Consider the following 14,683-nt stretch of genomic DNA (forward strand, 5'->3'; position numbering starts at 1 on the left):
TTCCACTATCTCAATGAAGAAGTTTTACAAGCATACCACACATGCATATACTCCTACATTCAAGATAACCACTTTCTTGCCCACAAGAAAGCACTTCTTGTAGAAATCTACTACAAGAATTCCTTACCACTTGAGACACCTACTCAAGATTTCCGTTACATTTTACACAAGGAATTAAAGGAACGAATTCACCTGGAAGCTGAACAAATCAGACTGTGAATTCCAAAAGCAAATATTAATCTTCCTCTCCCAAGAATGTAGTGATGATGATGATCTCTTTCAAAGCATTTCACAAAATGTTTTTCTTCTTGGTTTCACAAAGAAAACAATCCAAGAAGGTCACAAAGACTTCACAGTATAGTTTTTCTCTCGTTGATTCTCAATTCATTCTCTATTCTGAAGTTTCAAAGTGTGAAAGCTATTTATAAAAATTTTAGAACCAGAGAATCGATTATTTTAAAGGATAATCGATTATTTTGCTCTTCATGATTTCTGGAAATCACTTAAGAACAGAATAATGAATTATTTTGCAAGATAATCGATTATTCCAGAGAGTGCTTCCTAGGATAATCGATTATTTCACAGATAATCGATTATTACAGCAAGGCTCTTTTCACCTATTGCTGGAATAATCGATTACACTTAATGATAATCGATTATTTTGAGTTAGCTCTCAAAAACTCAATTTTATACTTCAAAAATCTTTCCAAGTATTTTAAATCATCATCATACTCACTCTTAGTCAATTCGGATCAAAATTAACTCATGCACAAAGCACACACATGCAAAATAAAATAAGCAACACAATACAACACATAAGAACTTATAAACTACTCCTATTACAAATCAGGATAGTCATATCTTCTTCTTGACTAGTTTGTATCCTTGGTCAGCTTAAACTCTCAGAATCCACCCTTTGTTATCATCAAAACTCTCATGTTCTCTCATACTTCAGATCTTAGTTGATTCACTACTCCATGAATCTCAACAATTCGACTTGTTTGTGTAACTTATACTTGCCATGTTTAGATAGAGTTCAAATTTTTTTTTTGGAAAATCATAAAGCATCAAAATTTTTGTAAAAAATTTTGTGAAATTGAAGCTACCATTAAGGGGTTTATTAATTTCCACTTGAAAATGCTTGGTTATTAAGTGGCTCTTAGTAGCTCACCTCTCTTGATAGTGTAATTTGTATACTTAGACCTCCAAGTGTTGGTTTTGTTCCTAAAAAATTAAAAGAAAAAACATTTTCTTTTTGCATTGCATATAAAAATATTCTTGAAACTTAACCATGAGTAGGCATTCTCAAAGTGGTAGTGATTTGGGCTCTCCAAAAAGATTTTCTCCTTTAGTCAAGGAGCTAAAATCACTAAAACTTTGGAGAAAGCAAGAGGTACTTGCCAAAGAAAAAGAAAGAATTGAAAGGGAAGTACAACTTGCTATCCTTGAAGAAGAAATACAAAAGGTTAAGCAACAAAAAGAAAAACTTTTAGCAAAGCTAAAACAAAAAAGAAAAGTAATAAAAGTTCCCACAGCTCCACAAGCCAAGAGGAGGCAGAAAGTTTAAATCTAGATGAATATTACCAACCTACCCCTAGGAGAATCATTAGAGAGCCAAAGGTTTGGGAATCACAAATTGATCTCCCTTCCTTTCATGGCAAAGTGGATGTGGATGCCTACTTGGATTGGAAAATGAAAGTGGAGCAAATCTTCACTTGTCACCAAGTAGGGGAAGAAAGGAAAGTTCCCTTGGCCACCTTAGCTTTCCAAGGACAAGCTATGTATTGGTGGTGGACAACCTTGGTTAGAGAAAGGCGACTCCATAATGACCCACCCATTGAGTATTGGAATGATTTAAGGAGTGTTAAGAGAAGAAGGAACATACCTTCTTATTATAGTAGGGAGCTTATGGATAAGCTCCAAAGACTCCAACAAAAGACAATGAGTGTGGAGGAATATAGACAAAAAATGGAGTTGTATTTAATGAGGGCTGGGATAAGGGAAGAGGAGAGATTGACTATAGCAAGATTCTTGAGTGGTCTTAACTTTGATATAAGAGATAGAGTTGAATTACTCCCTTATAGGGACCTTGATGACTTGGTCCAACTTTGTATAAGTGTAGAGCAACAACAACTTAGAAAATCTTCTAAAAATATCAACTCTAAATCTTATAGCAAGGAAAATCTCAAGAGGGAGGGAAGTTCATTCAAGAGTTACTCTAAAGAAAATCCCTTTAAAACTCAAGAAATTGAAAAAGATGTGGAAAAGAAAAAGATCACCTCACACACTAGTTCAAGGACAAGTGAGATCAAATGTTTCAAATGTCTAGGTAGAGGTCACATTGCGCCTCTCAATGCCCCATCAAAAAGACTATGATACTTAGGGGTAAATACATTTATAGTGAAAAGTCCTCATCCTCTTCATCTTTTTCTAGTGAAGAGGAAGCTAGTGATCATGAAGAGAAAATAGAAAAACTTTATCCTGTTGATGGTGATCTTCTAATGGTCAAAAGGCTTCTTGGAAGTCAACCTTGTCCTACTTCACTATCACAAAGAGAGAACATCTTTCATACAAGATGTTTAGTTTCCAAAAGATCTTGTTCTCTCGTTGTTGATAGTGGATCATGCTGTAATTGTTGTAGTACAAGGTTGGTTAACAAGCTAGCTCTCACCACCATTCCTCACCCTTAACCTTATAAACTTTATTGGCTCAATGAAGGTGAGGAATTGGAGGTCAATCAACTAGTGAAGGTCAAGTTTTCTATAGGGGATTATAAAGATAAAGTGTTATGTGATGTAATCCCTATGTAAGCTTGTCATATTTTGCTAGGAAGGTCATTTCAATTTGATAAACACACTATTCATGATGGCCTTACTAACAAAATATCCTTCACTCATAAAGATAGGAAAATTGTTTTTCATCCTTTAACACCACCCCAAGTGTTTGAGGATCAAAAACAAATGAAAAGAAAAAGAAAGAAAGAAAGAAAGAAAGAAAAGAGAAAATTTTATTTGTGACTAAAGAGAGTTACTTTATGACCACGCAACCATTGAAAAATACTCTCTTTATTCATAAAGGACTTAACTCTTACCCTAATGCTGCCATTGATCATGAAGTTGAGAATGAGAAACAAAACAATTTTCAAGAAAAGATTTCTCAACTTTAAGATATGGTGAAGAAGGAGTGGACTATTCCTAGTCCTACTTCTTTAGCTACCTCCTTGGAGGTGCCCAAGGAAGATAGTCTTTCTATTTTTAGGAGTCTTTTCTTCTTTAGTTGTTTTAATAAAGCACCCAATTTTTGGTTTATATTGTTTGGTATATACAACATGTAGTGTCCTATACTCTATATTTGATCTTATGGGAAGTTCCTCTTCATTTAAACTTAATTTGATTCCTTCCCTACAAGACAAATATAGTTTATATGAGCTTTCAAGACAGCATTGGGCACTATCTTCTCATGCCTATCTAACAAGCAATAAAATCCAAAATTGTTTAGGAAGTTTTCTAGTAATATTTTCTTTATTCTCTAGGAAATGTCTAGGTCATTATTTAGGGTATTTTAGAAAAGATGTTTTAGTTTTTAGGAATAACTCTTTCAATTGTTATAATCTTAGCATTATCACATTTTTGGGGTTTAGTCATACACATAGACTTTGCTTGAGTAAGGATCCTATCCCTAACCATGGAAAGTCTATCTTCCTTAGTGAAAATTTATTTGATAGGATTTATAAAAGGAGTTTTCTTAGGGTGCATCCTCCATTTGAATATGTCACCTCTTATGTACGGTATTTTACTATTGAAGGTGATGATTTCTATCATAGAGACCCTCGTGATTTGACGACAAATCCTTTTCAAGAGGGAGGGGATGATGGAATCATGCCAAGGAGGCCAAGAGGTGACATCTTGAAGGAACCAAGAGGAATGGGCTAGACATGAAAATTTGGGCCAGTCAAAGCCCAATGAGCCCGATGGGCTTGGAAGGCCCAAGTTGATCCTCATATGGGCCACACCATGAGATATGCATTTTCTTCTATTTTCTATATATTATATTAGCATAGGTTTCATATATTTTGGTCTTGTATTTTGGACCATATAGGCTAGCATTTTTGGGCCATAGGCTTATTGGACCATAGGCTTATTGGGCCTAGTTTTGGGCTTCATAGGCCTTTGGGCTTTTGGTACCCAATATTTGGCTCATTTTGATTCTTATAATTTTTACTTTCCATTGTATTTGTTTGGCCATTGTATTTAGGCCATTAGAATAGGGAAATGGAAGGATTACTTAAATAGGCTAATCAGGCTAAACTAGGTTTAATTTGAAAATCATTTAAGTTGCATTTGAGTCACATGTTTTTCACCTTTAGTGGCTGAACATGTGCCCACTTAAATTAACTCTAAATGACCTTTAAATTAAATGAAGATGCATGGCAGCCCCTAGTTTCATGGCCAAGCACATGTGGGCTAAAATTTGAATTCAAATTTCAATTTGAATTCAAATTTAGGCGCCAAATTTGTAGCCTTGGACCTTAGCGCCAAATTCTTCTAATCTGTGGCCTATATAAGCGAATTCTCCTCCTTGTGTAATCATTTTTGAGCATAGAGAAATCTGAATATATTCTTTAGCCAATTTCTCTCCAAGAGTCACCTTAGGTTCTTAGTTTAGCTTTACGAATCCTTCACTTCTAAAGCCAAACCGTGAGCCTTCCTTTGCACTCCTAGCTTGAGTGCTTCCATCTTAGGCTTGGTTCATCCGAACCTAGCTTCTTTCATCTACTTCCTTTCCAGAATTTTGAACTCAAAGATCACGATCAATTGTGGAACCAAGCAAGGAGGATTCAACACTTTATCTCACCTACTTGGCTCTATTAGGGGGCGTGATTAAAGGAGTAAAGGAAAGTCACTTGATAACAATAGACATCTAAAAGGCTTACCGCGCGTGCATTGCATATGAAAGGAACATATTTGAAAGAAATAATTTTTCACATCTAAGGGGAATTATCCAAAAAAGGGAATAAAATATGATTATTTTCCAAACCATGCATGCATCGATAATAAAATTCTTAAACCCGATAATGAGTCCACAAGCAAAGAGTAAGGTCCTCTCACAACAACGATCAGATAAGGTCAAGCAAGTTCATTGCGATGACCAGTCGTTAACAGAAAAACAGATGCAACACCCAAGCAGAAAACGCCTGGAGATGACATAAAGAATACTCACCACATCATTTCGCAACAAGGATGATCCATCGCCCACCAGCACAGGGGCACCACCTATCAGTAATCCTCGTCTTTATCAGACATTCTCACTAAGGAAAAGAGGAAATTAGACCATAAAAATTAGCAATCAACTTAGAGAGGCCGACACAACAATACTCACAAAATTAGCAGCCAGCCCGAAGAGACCAGACATAATAATAATCATCATCTCAGCATCCAGCTTGGGGAGGCCGACACAACAATACCCAACATCAAGATCAGTAAGGGTTGCTAGATTCCCAAAAACTAGTACAAGATCAGTAAGGGTTACTAGATCCCAAAACTAGTACAAGATCAGTAAGGGTTACTAGATCCCCAAAACTAGAACAAGATCGATAAGGGTTGCTAGATATCCAAAACTAGTGCAAGATTGGTAAGGGTTGCTAGATCTCCAAAACTAGTACAAGATCGGTAAGGGCTGCTAAACCCCAAACTAGCATTTGGGCCGACCGAAGCCCCAAATATCAGTCTAGCCTAGAGAGGCTGAGCTCAAAACATACTCCCTCGACAATGAGCCGCTAATAAAGATCACAATGCCATGGGGTAGAAGGAAAAAACGTGGTGGCGTCTACTACCAAAGCAAGAGAGAAGACCCGGACAAAATGTCTACATCTTTACTCGGCTTTGGAAAAGAAAACACCTAGCTATTCCAAATGACAAGTAAAGAGGGGCAGTTGTAGAAAACCGATTTCGTCTGGACTTGTGAACAAGGAAAATGACCTATGAAGGGAAAAACGTCCCAAAGCATGTTGACAACACGATATGACAACAAGGGGGCTTGAGGCCCAACAAATTTGGTTTAGTAGTCTAGAACGGGCTATTCCAAAACTGGAACGGGCCATTCCCAAGATGGAATGGGACGTTTCCAAACTGGAATAGGCCGTTCCAAATTACTAAAAAGACCCAAAAACCCTAGTTGAGAACGGGTCAAAATAGACCATTCCAGTATGGTTTATTTTGAGAGAAGTTCAAATCTAGAACCGGTTTTTCTGTCATCAGAACGGGTCGTTCTAGATTCAAATTTAACTCATAACTGAATGACCTAGAACGGGTCATTCCGAATCTGAAATGGGTCGTTCTGGTTAGGTCTGACATCTATAAATATTAGACTCAGGCACTACTCAAGGTTCGGAAAAATTCACTTAGAACTCCACATAGCTCAAAAATTCTCTCTCTCCCTCTCCTTTTATATTTCTCGAGATTTGTGAGGTATTTGTGTAGTGTGAAAGGCAGCCAAAAAGCGCCTCAAATCTCCTACATTTGAAAAACATTAATAAAGCTCGCTACGAGGTATTATTCATCAATTTTTCTCTCTCTCTTCCATTTCTTTTATAATAAAAGTAATCATGTAGACATTGTAGAGTCAAATTGTATGATTTAAATTTCATGTAAATAACCATTAATAAAGGGGATTTAATATTTAAACTATCCATTCTTATTACGCTAACTTCATTATAGGGTACCGATTAAGGGCATTATAGGGGTGCTTAATACCTTCTGTACACGTAATCGATCCCCGAACCCAATTTTGGTTATCAAAGCCACTATTGGATTTTCAAAAAACTTTTCTTTTCCCAATGTTTTGAGTAAAACATTGGTGGCGACTCCTACGAACCATTTTTTAAAACCATTAATTAGGGATTAGTCTAGTATCCTGACATTCCCTAATTGATGAGATTTTTAAAAGGTAGTCCAAACCATTGGTCGTAAGAGTGGAATTTTCTAAGTTATGACACAATGTAGTAGAAAAAATCCCCACCACATATGCAGAGTTGCTACCCCAACTCCTAGAGGCTTCGACGTTGGTCTGAATTCCTCCAACGAATAAGATGGACCCTCCTTACCCATTATGGTACATACCCGAGGAAAGGTGCGACTACAACTCTAACTCTTCAAGACACTTTGTGGAACAATGCAAGGCCCTACAATTTCGCGTGCAAGGACATATAGATGTTGGGTGGTTGAAATTTGACACCAAGACACCAAGCATCGACAAGCACCCGTTGCACAAGCATCAGGAGAAGTGACCTTGGAGTACGATGTTGAAATGCTACTAGAGTAAGGGCTTCATTAGGATTTGTTTTCTTTAATCAATAATAAACACGTCATTCTTGCAAAAATCCTCTTTTCTTATTCTTTTCTCGCTCTTCTCAGATATTAAAATTCTAAAATCCAAAAACAGAACCAAAAAAAAAGGCAAACATGACTGACGAGAAGGAAATTAAGCAAAATCCGAACATCCACAATGCATCACTCAAACTCGAGATGGATCTCTCCTTAGATATGCTAAAATTACTAGACCAGAAGGTCGAGTAATCCAACCTCATCAAGAGGAAAACCAAAATTAGCCGAGGCAAGGGGAGCATAAGAAAGAATTCCTCATTGACACCAAAATAAATAAAAAAAATCGTAAGCCAATTGGATAATCTCCTCAAGGAATATGTCAACGCTTTTTCTTAGTCTTATCATGATATGACCAGATTAAACCCCAAAATCGTTGAACATAAACTACCCATAAAAAAGAGACTCATCTTGTAAAATAGAAACTTCGAAGGGCCAAACTCGAATGCTGTGATGGCATCCTTACTTGCATGAACTTGAGATGATGAGCAAGGAGGAGGACGCCTTCTCCAAGGATCAAGTTCTTCAAAGGTGGACCAAGGTTTTAGGGTGGATGATGATGAAATGGACGAAAATGAAGGTTGGGTAGAAGGTGTTTGAGGAAATGCTTGAGAATGGTACTCTAGGGTTGGCTCACTTCATGATGATGAAGGCCACTTCTAGGGTTGTTTCTCTCAAGGTGGAGATGGTAGGGTTTGGCCGAAAATAGCCAAGGGTGACTAAGGAAAGATATAAAGGCACTAAAGGCTCTCTTCATATTCAATATCCAAAGTATTTACAAGGTGTGGGGTGTTGGGTATTTATAGGAGGGGAGGCATCTAGGGTTGCATTTGGAGTAGGCAAATGCATTCCAAATGAAATGCAAATGAACCCTAGATGCAACTTGGTGGCCAAGGATGGAATCTTTGGGTTTAGATTGGCTATATCTAGGTGCATGATAAGACCATGCAACCTTTGCCCTCCACTTGGGCCTAAGCCTTTCTAACACCAAAAATAGATCCAATGAACACCAAAAAAATGCGTCACCCTTCTAGTTAAAACCCTAGCCCAAAATTAAAAACCCTAATCATCTAGAGCACCCCATAATACAAGGGTAAAAAAGGAAATACAAGGGAAAATAAATTCTAAGTCCTAAACACCCAAAAATACAAGGGTAAAATTGGAAATACAAGTAAAATAAATTCTATGATTAAAAAGAACTTAGGAGATAAGGATCAAAAGTGGCCTCACTAACCCATTCCTCTTGCCTCCTTTAATATATCACCTCTTGGTCTTCTCGGCCTTAGTGTTATTCCATCATTCCCTCCCTCTTGAAAAGGATTTGACCTCAAATCAAGAGGTTCCTCATGGTGGGCATCATGACCAACAAAAACATAAAAATAAGCATTAGAGGTAATAGTATATGATAGAAATGGAAAGTGTATCCTAAGAGGAGTTCTACTAAAAATGCTAAAAAGATTGTCTAAATTAAAAGGACTAAACTTTCTAATGTTAAGGATAGGATCCTCCCCACGGTGAAGTCTAGGTGTATAACTAAAACCTAAAAAGGTAAAAAGACTAAAACTATCGCACACTAATGTATTAGTCCTAAAAACTAAAATATCTTGTTGGAAGTGCCCAATGTAATGACCTAGGTATGTATTGGAAAATAAAGAAAACTTAACTAAAAAATTACCTAAACAACTTTGTATTGCATAATTTGTTAGATACATATGAGAAAAAGGTGTTAAGAGGAGTCTAGGAAACTCATATAATCTAAGTTTGTCTTGTAGGAAAGTATTCAAGTTAAGTTGAAATAAGTTTGAACTTCCTTCAAGATCAAAAATAGAAGATACAACACCATGAGATGTATCCAACAAACCATACAAACCAAAAGTTGGGTGCTTTATGAAGAAAACTAAAGTAGAAAGAGTCTTAAAGAAAGAAGGCTTATCTTTCTTGGGCACCACCAAGGAAGTAGCACAAGAAGTGGGACTAAGTGAAGTCCACTTCTTCTTCACTAAATCTTGAAGTTCAGATTCTTTTTCTTTAAAAAGGATTTGTTTTTGAATCTCCACTTCATGACTAGTGGCAACGTGAGAGAAAGAGTTAAGGTCTTGATGAATGAAGAAAGTCTTTTTAAAATCATTTTCAATGGGAAAGTGTCTCTCTTCAAGCATAAGCCTTTTGAAAGAAACATTATCCTCCTTACTCTTCTCTAAGAGTGTTGGTTGTTGTTTTTCATTTTCTAGCCACTCTTTAACTTTCTCTATACTTTTCTTTATTTTTTCTTTCTTTTCTATTTTCTTTTCTTTTTCTTTCCTTCTAAGTTCCTCCTCTCTTGTTGTATTTTCTTGCTCATGCATACTCCTAGGAACTCTAACTTCTTTGCTTTTTTGAGATCTAGTTGGAACAATCCTAGGTTGGGATCCACTAGTTTCTCTCCTCTCAACTAATTTTGCAAGTAGTTGTTTTATTTCCTCATTATTTTTTTCAAACTCTTTTTCTTTTCTTCTCAATTCTTCCTCTCTTTTTATATTTTCCTCTTCTTTTTTTCTTAGGTACTCTTTGAGTTGCCTAATTTCTTCCCTAACACTAGACCTAGTACTACCAGAGTTATGACCATGGACACTAGAATGATCACTCATCTTTGATCCAAAAAGGTTTTCACAAAGTGTTTTCAAAAAGGTTTGAAAAAGTTTTCACAAAGAGTGAGTGATAAAAGGGTTTTCACAAAAAAGGATTTTCAAAGTGCAAGATAGGTATGAAAAGGCCTAAGTGTACAAAGTGAACTATCAAGGGAGGTGGACTACTAAGAATCACTTAAAAACCAAGCTTTTTCAAGTAAAAATCACTAAGCCTTTTCACACTTTTCTCACAAAAACAATTTTCACAATACTAAGGTGTGTGATGTGCACGCCCTCCTAGTAGGCAAATGAAGCCTTCTAAACGAAACAAATAAACAATGTAAAGTCCTAGGCAAATATACTACCAAAGCTTTAAAGCATGCAAAAGAAAACACTTAAAGCATATGCTAGTCGGTTTCCTAGGTGAAGGTTTTCAAATCACCTTCAAACTACACGAAACTACCACCAAATTGAAAAGGTTTAAAAATGGCCAATTACAAACCAAAAATGAATGAAACCAAGGCCAAAAACACAAGAGGCCGAAAATTAACAAGAAAGAAATAAGTAGAAAAAAAAAAGGAAGTCTCCAAGTCTTCAATTCTCCACCCCTTCATAATGAACACCCAATGTTAGTCTTGAAATGGTGTTTGCACTTTTTGAATTGGTGTGATCCTCCAAAGTTCCTTGAACTCCAATCGGACAACCCCTCCACTCAATCCACCAAGAAAGTGTGTAGTGTTTTAGAAGTTTTCCCCACCTAGATCAAGAAGAAAACACAACCCAAGAGTACAAGAGGCCAAGAAAGAAAAACTAGAAAGGCACAATTAAGAAAAGGCTAAACTCAAATGGAATTTATGAGACAAACTTAAGAGTAGAAGAAAGACTCAAAAACTGAAATTAAGGCACATTTAATAAAAGGAAAGCACACAAAAGAGTAATTCCTAGAATGGCACTAGAATAGAATTTAGCAAGTAGGCTTAAAAGAAAAATTATGCACTTAACATGTTTGATTTATTGTCTCATTCGGCCATTAAGTATTGTCCAATGGTCCAAGAATTAACTCCAAGTGCTATGGTATGAAAGTTGGTCCAAAACTCCACAAGTCTAGCAAAGGTTCCCTTTTTCTTGTTTTTGGTTTCTTTGTTCTTTTTGGGCTTGTCCAAGTCTTGGCTTTTTTTTTTGTTCAAAGTCCAGCCACTTTTCTCTTTTTTCTTTTGAATTTTATACTATTCCTTTGCTTGGGTTTTACACTTGTTTTTGGTGGTTTTGTTAGCAACTTTTTGGAGTATTCTTTTAGCAACTTACACTAGCTCAATGAGACAAAATTTGAGTGTTTTTCTTAAGTTTTTAATAGCCCACGTCCAGCAGCAAAGATATGCATATTGAAATCAATTTCACACTCAAATTATCAAACATCATGTAGGCATACAAGTTCACCAAGGAATACACAAAAAATTGGCCGAAAATTTGAAGTAAGTATGTGTAAAGGAATTAATCACACATGATATTTTAAGTGATGTAGAACATGCTAGAACTAATTAGCATGCATGATTGACTCTCTAAAGCACATCAAGGACTCACGGCCATTTTATCAAACAAGTGGCATGCATGTCATTTTTTGTTCATTTCAAAGGCTAAGCATAAAAAACTTGGAATTTCTTTCAAGGTAGTTCAAAGAGACAAGCTTATGACAAAACCGGATGGATTAAAAAAATAAAAACATTAATGTATAACATGCAGCCCAAAATTTCCAACAACTAAAAAATTTAAAGAAAAAAGCAAGAACCTAAATAAGAAAGCCTAAAATGCCAAGATGATTCACAAAGAACATATGGTATGAATCAACACATGAGAAGAGATTTATGGATCATCAAAATATGGCAATTAAGATGATTCATTTAGGCACACTTAGGAGACATGTAAGGAAGACATGACATGACCGAATATTTTTAGAGATAAAGAGATTGTTACCCTTGAAGAACCAAGGCTCTAGATACCACTTGATGGCATCCTTACTTGCATGAACTTGAGATGATGAGCAAGAAGGAGGACGCCTTCTCCAAGGATCAAGTTCTTCAAAGGTGGACCAAGGTTTTAGGGTGGATGATGATGAAATGGACGAAAATGAAGGTTGGGTAGAAGGTGTTTGAGGAAATGCTTGAGAATGGTACTCTAGGGTTGGCTCACTTCATGATGATGAAGGCCACTTCTATGGTTGTTTCTCTCAAGGTGGAGATGGTAGGGTTTGGCTGAAAATAGCCAAGGGTGACTAAGGAAAGATATAAAGGCACTAAAGGCTCTCTTTATATTCAATATCCAAAGTATTTACAAGGTGTGGGGTGTTGGGTATTTATAGGAGGGGAGGCATCTAGGGTTGCATTTGGAGTAGGCAAATGCATTCCAAATGAAATGCAAATGAACCCTAGATGCAACTTGGTGGCCAAGGATGGAATCTTTGGGTTTAGATTGGCTATATCTAGGTGCATGATAAGACCATGCAACCTTTGCCCTCCACTTGGGCCTAAGCCTTTCTAACACCAAAAATAGATCCAATGAACACCAAAAAAATGCGTCACCCTTCTAGTTAACACCCTAGCCCAAAATTAAAAACCCTAATCATTTAGAGCACCCCATAATACAAGGGTAAAAAAGGAAATACAAGGGAAAATAAATTCTAAGTCCTAAACACCCCAAAATACAAGGGTAAAATTGGAAATACAAGTAAAATAAATTCTATGATTAAAAAGAACTTTGGAGCTAAGGTCCAAAAGTGGCCTCACTAACCCATTCCTCTTGCCTCCTTTAATATATCAGCTCTTGGTCTTCTCGGCCTTAGTGTTATTCCATCATGCTACCTCAAAACAGAAGAAGAAGTGCAAAAATAGTTAGACGTGGGGTTCTTAGTTACCTCCCATTAACCTGAATGGCCCAAAAACATAGTGTCGGTAATGAAGAAAAACGAGAAGTATGAATCTGTGTAGACTATCGAGACTTAAGTCGAGCTAGTCCTAGGGATGACTTTCTGCTACCGCTCATTGATATGCTCATGGATAATATCGTCACGCACACCATCTTTTTGTTTATGGAAGGATATTCGAGATACAACCAGATCAAAATTTCCGTCAAAGATCGTGAGAAAGCTTCTTTCACAATACCATATGGTGTGAAAACTTGGCAAAAAGATAAAAAAGATTCATCAAAGGCATCTTGGTTAAAAAAAAAGTAATCAATTCTGTTAGGATACGTCTTAAGCAAAATTAGGGATAATACAAAAAGGCAAGCGATGAATACCCAGATTGAAAATCAAAAGGCGATTTGGATACCCTATCAAAGAACCTAAGCCCTCTGAGGAATCCATCTAGAGAAAAGTCTGTAATCTGGGACAACTAGGAGAATGATTACTTTTGTTTTCCAAGGGATATGTTTGCTTAAGCCTAGACACCGAGCTACCTCAACTAGCCCTTCTTAATAAATCCCTTTTATAACCTTTTTCTTTAAAGCTTTTGATTCTAATAAAGATATTCTTTATTTTCATTTCTCTTGACCTTGCTAAAATGACGTGTTTAATTAAAGATTGAATGAAAATCAAACGAGTTCGAATAAAGAAAAAAAGAAATAAACAAGAAATCAGTCCCGTGTGAGCCCCCGACAGGAATAAATGATATAAAACGCATTATGGCGCCCGAGCGTTCAAAAAAGAGAGAGAGAGAGAGAGAAAGGAAAAAGGAAAATCACTCCACATGGAGGATGAAGGAAAAATGGAAAGTCACCTTCCAGAAACGACAGATAATGAAATGTATATCTGGGAGTGCATACTACATATGCATAACATACATGTCATACAAAAAAAAAATTACCTAGGGGGAATTATCTAAATAAACGAACGAAAATTTAAATTTCCTAGCAAAGCATGCATTTATTACATGCACAACAAACAAAGAAAAGACAAAACAAGTCAGAAAATGGCAAACAGAGAAAAAAAGGCAAAACTTATACACAATGAAAAAGCTGAAGCTAAGAATAAAAAATTAGGTTAAAACTTAGGAGATTTTTAGCCTAGGGATCCAACTACAAGCAAGGGGTAAAGTATCCCCACAGCAACGATCCCATTGACCCAATCAAATGTCCCAACTTGACAACATCAAGACTGGTAAAAGAATCCAAGTCAATCACATCACCACCATAATGAGCACTGTTGAGCTCAGCACATCGCTTCACAGAGAAATAACCAGGCATCAACAAAAGAAAAACTCAAACACAACATCCATCTGGATTCACCACGACAGTCAACACCTATCTACAAAAAGCTCATCATCAACACCACTCTTGGAGGGGCATCATAATACTCAAGTAGTAAGCATATAATGAAATTCCTACTATTCCATTTAATGGGTAATAGAAAGTTCGAGACGGGGGCACACCAAACACCTTCTACCCAACATTCTTGGGGAAACATCTATCACAAATCAAGCAAACCAATGAGGGAATTGAAAGATTTCTCAAACTACAACAGAAGGTGGCCTGGAAAGGTTGGCACAATAATACTCACTTCCCGATTTGGTACACGACAAAGCCGTAAGGGAAAATTATGGAGAGACGATACTCACCTCCTAATCCGATACACGACAAATCTGTAAGGGAAAAGTCTGGAGGGACGGTACTTACCTCCTAATCTGGTATACGATAAAGTCGTAAGGG

Source organism: Cajanus cajan, chromosome 4 (assembly GCF_000230855.2).
Source record: "Cajanus cajan strain Asha chromosome 4, NIPB_CcT2T_4, whole genome shotgun sequence".
NCBI classification, from domain to species: domain Eukaryota; kingdom Viridiplantae; phylum Streptophyta; class Magnoliopsida; order Fabales; family Fabaceae; genus Cajanus; species Cajanus cajan.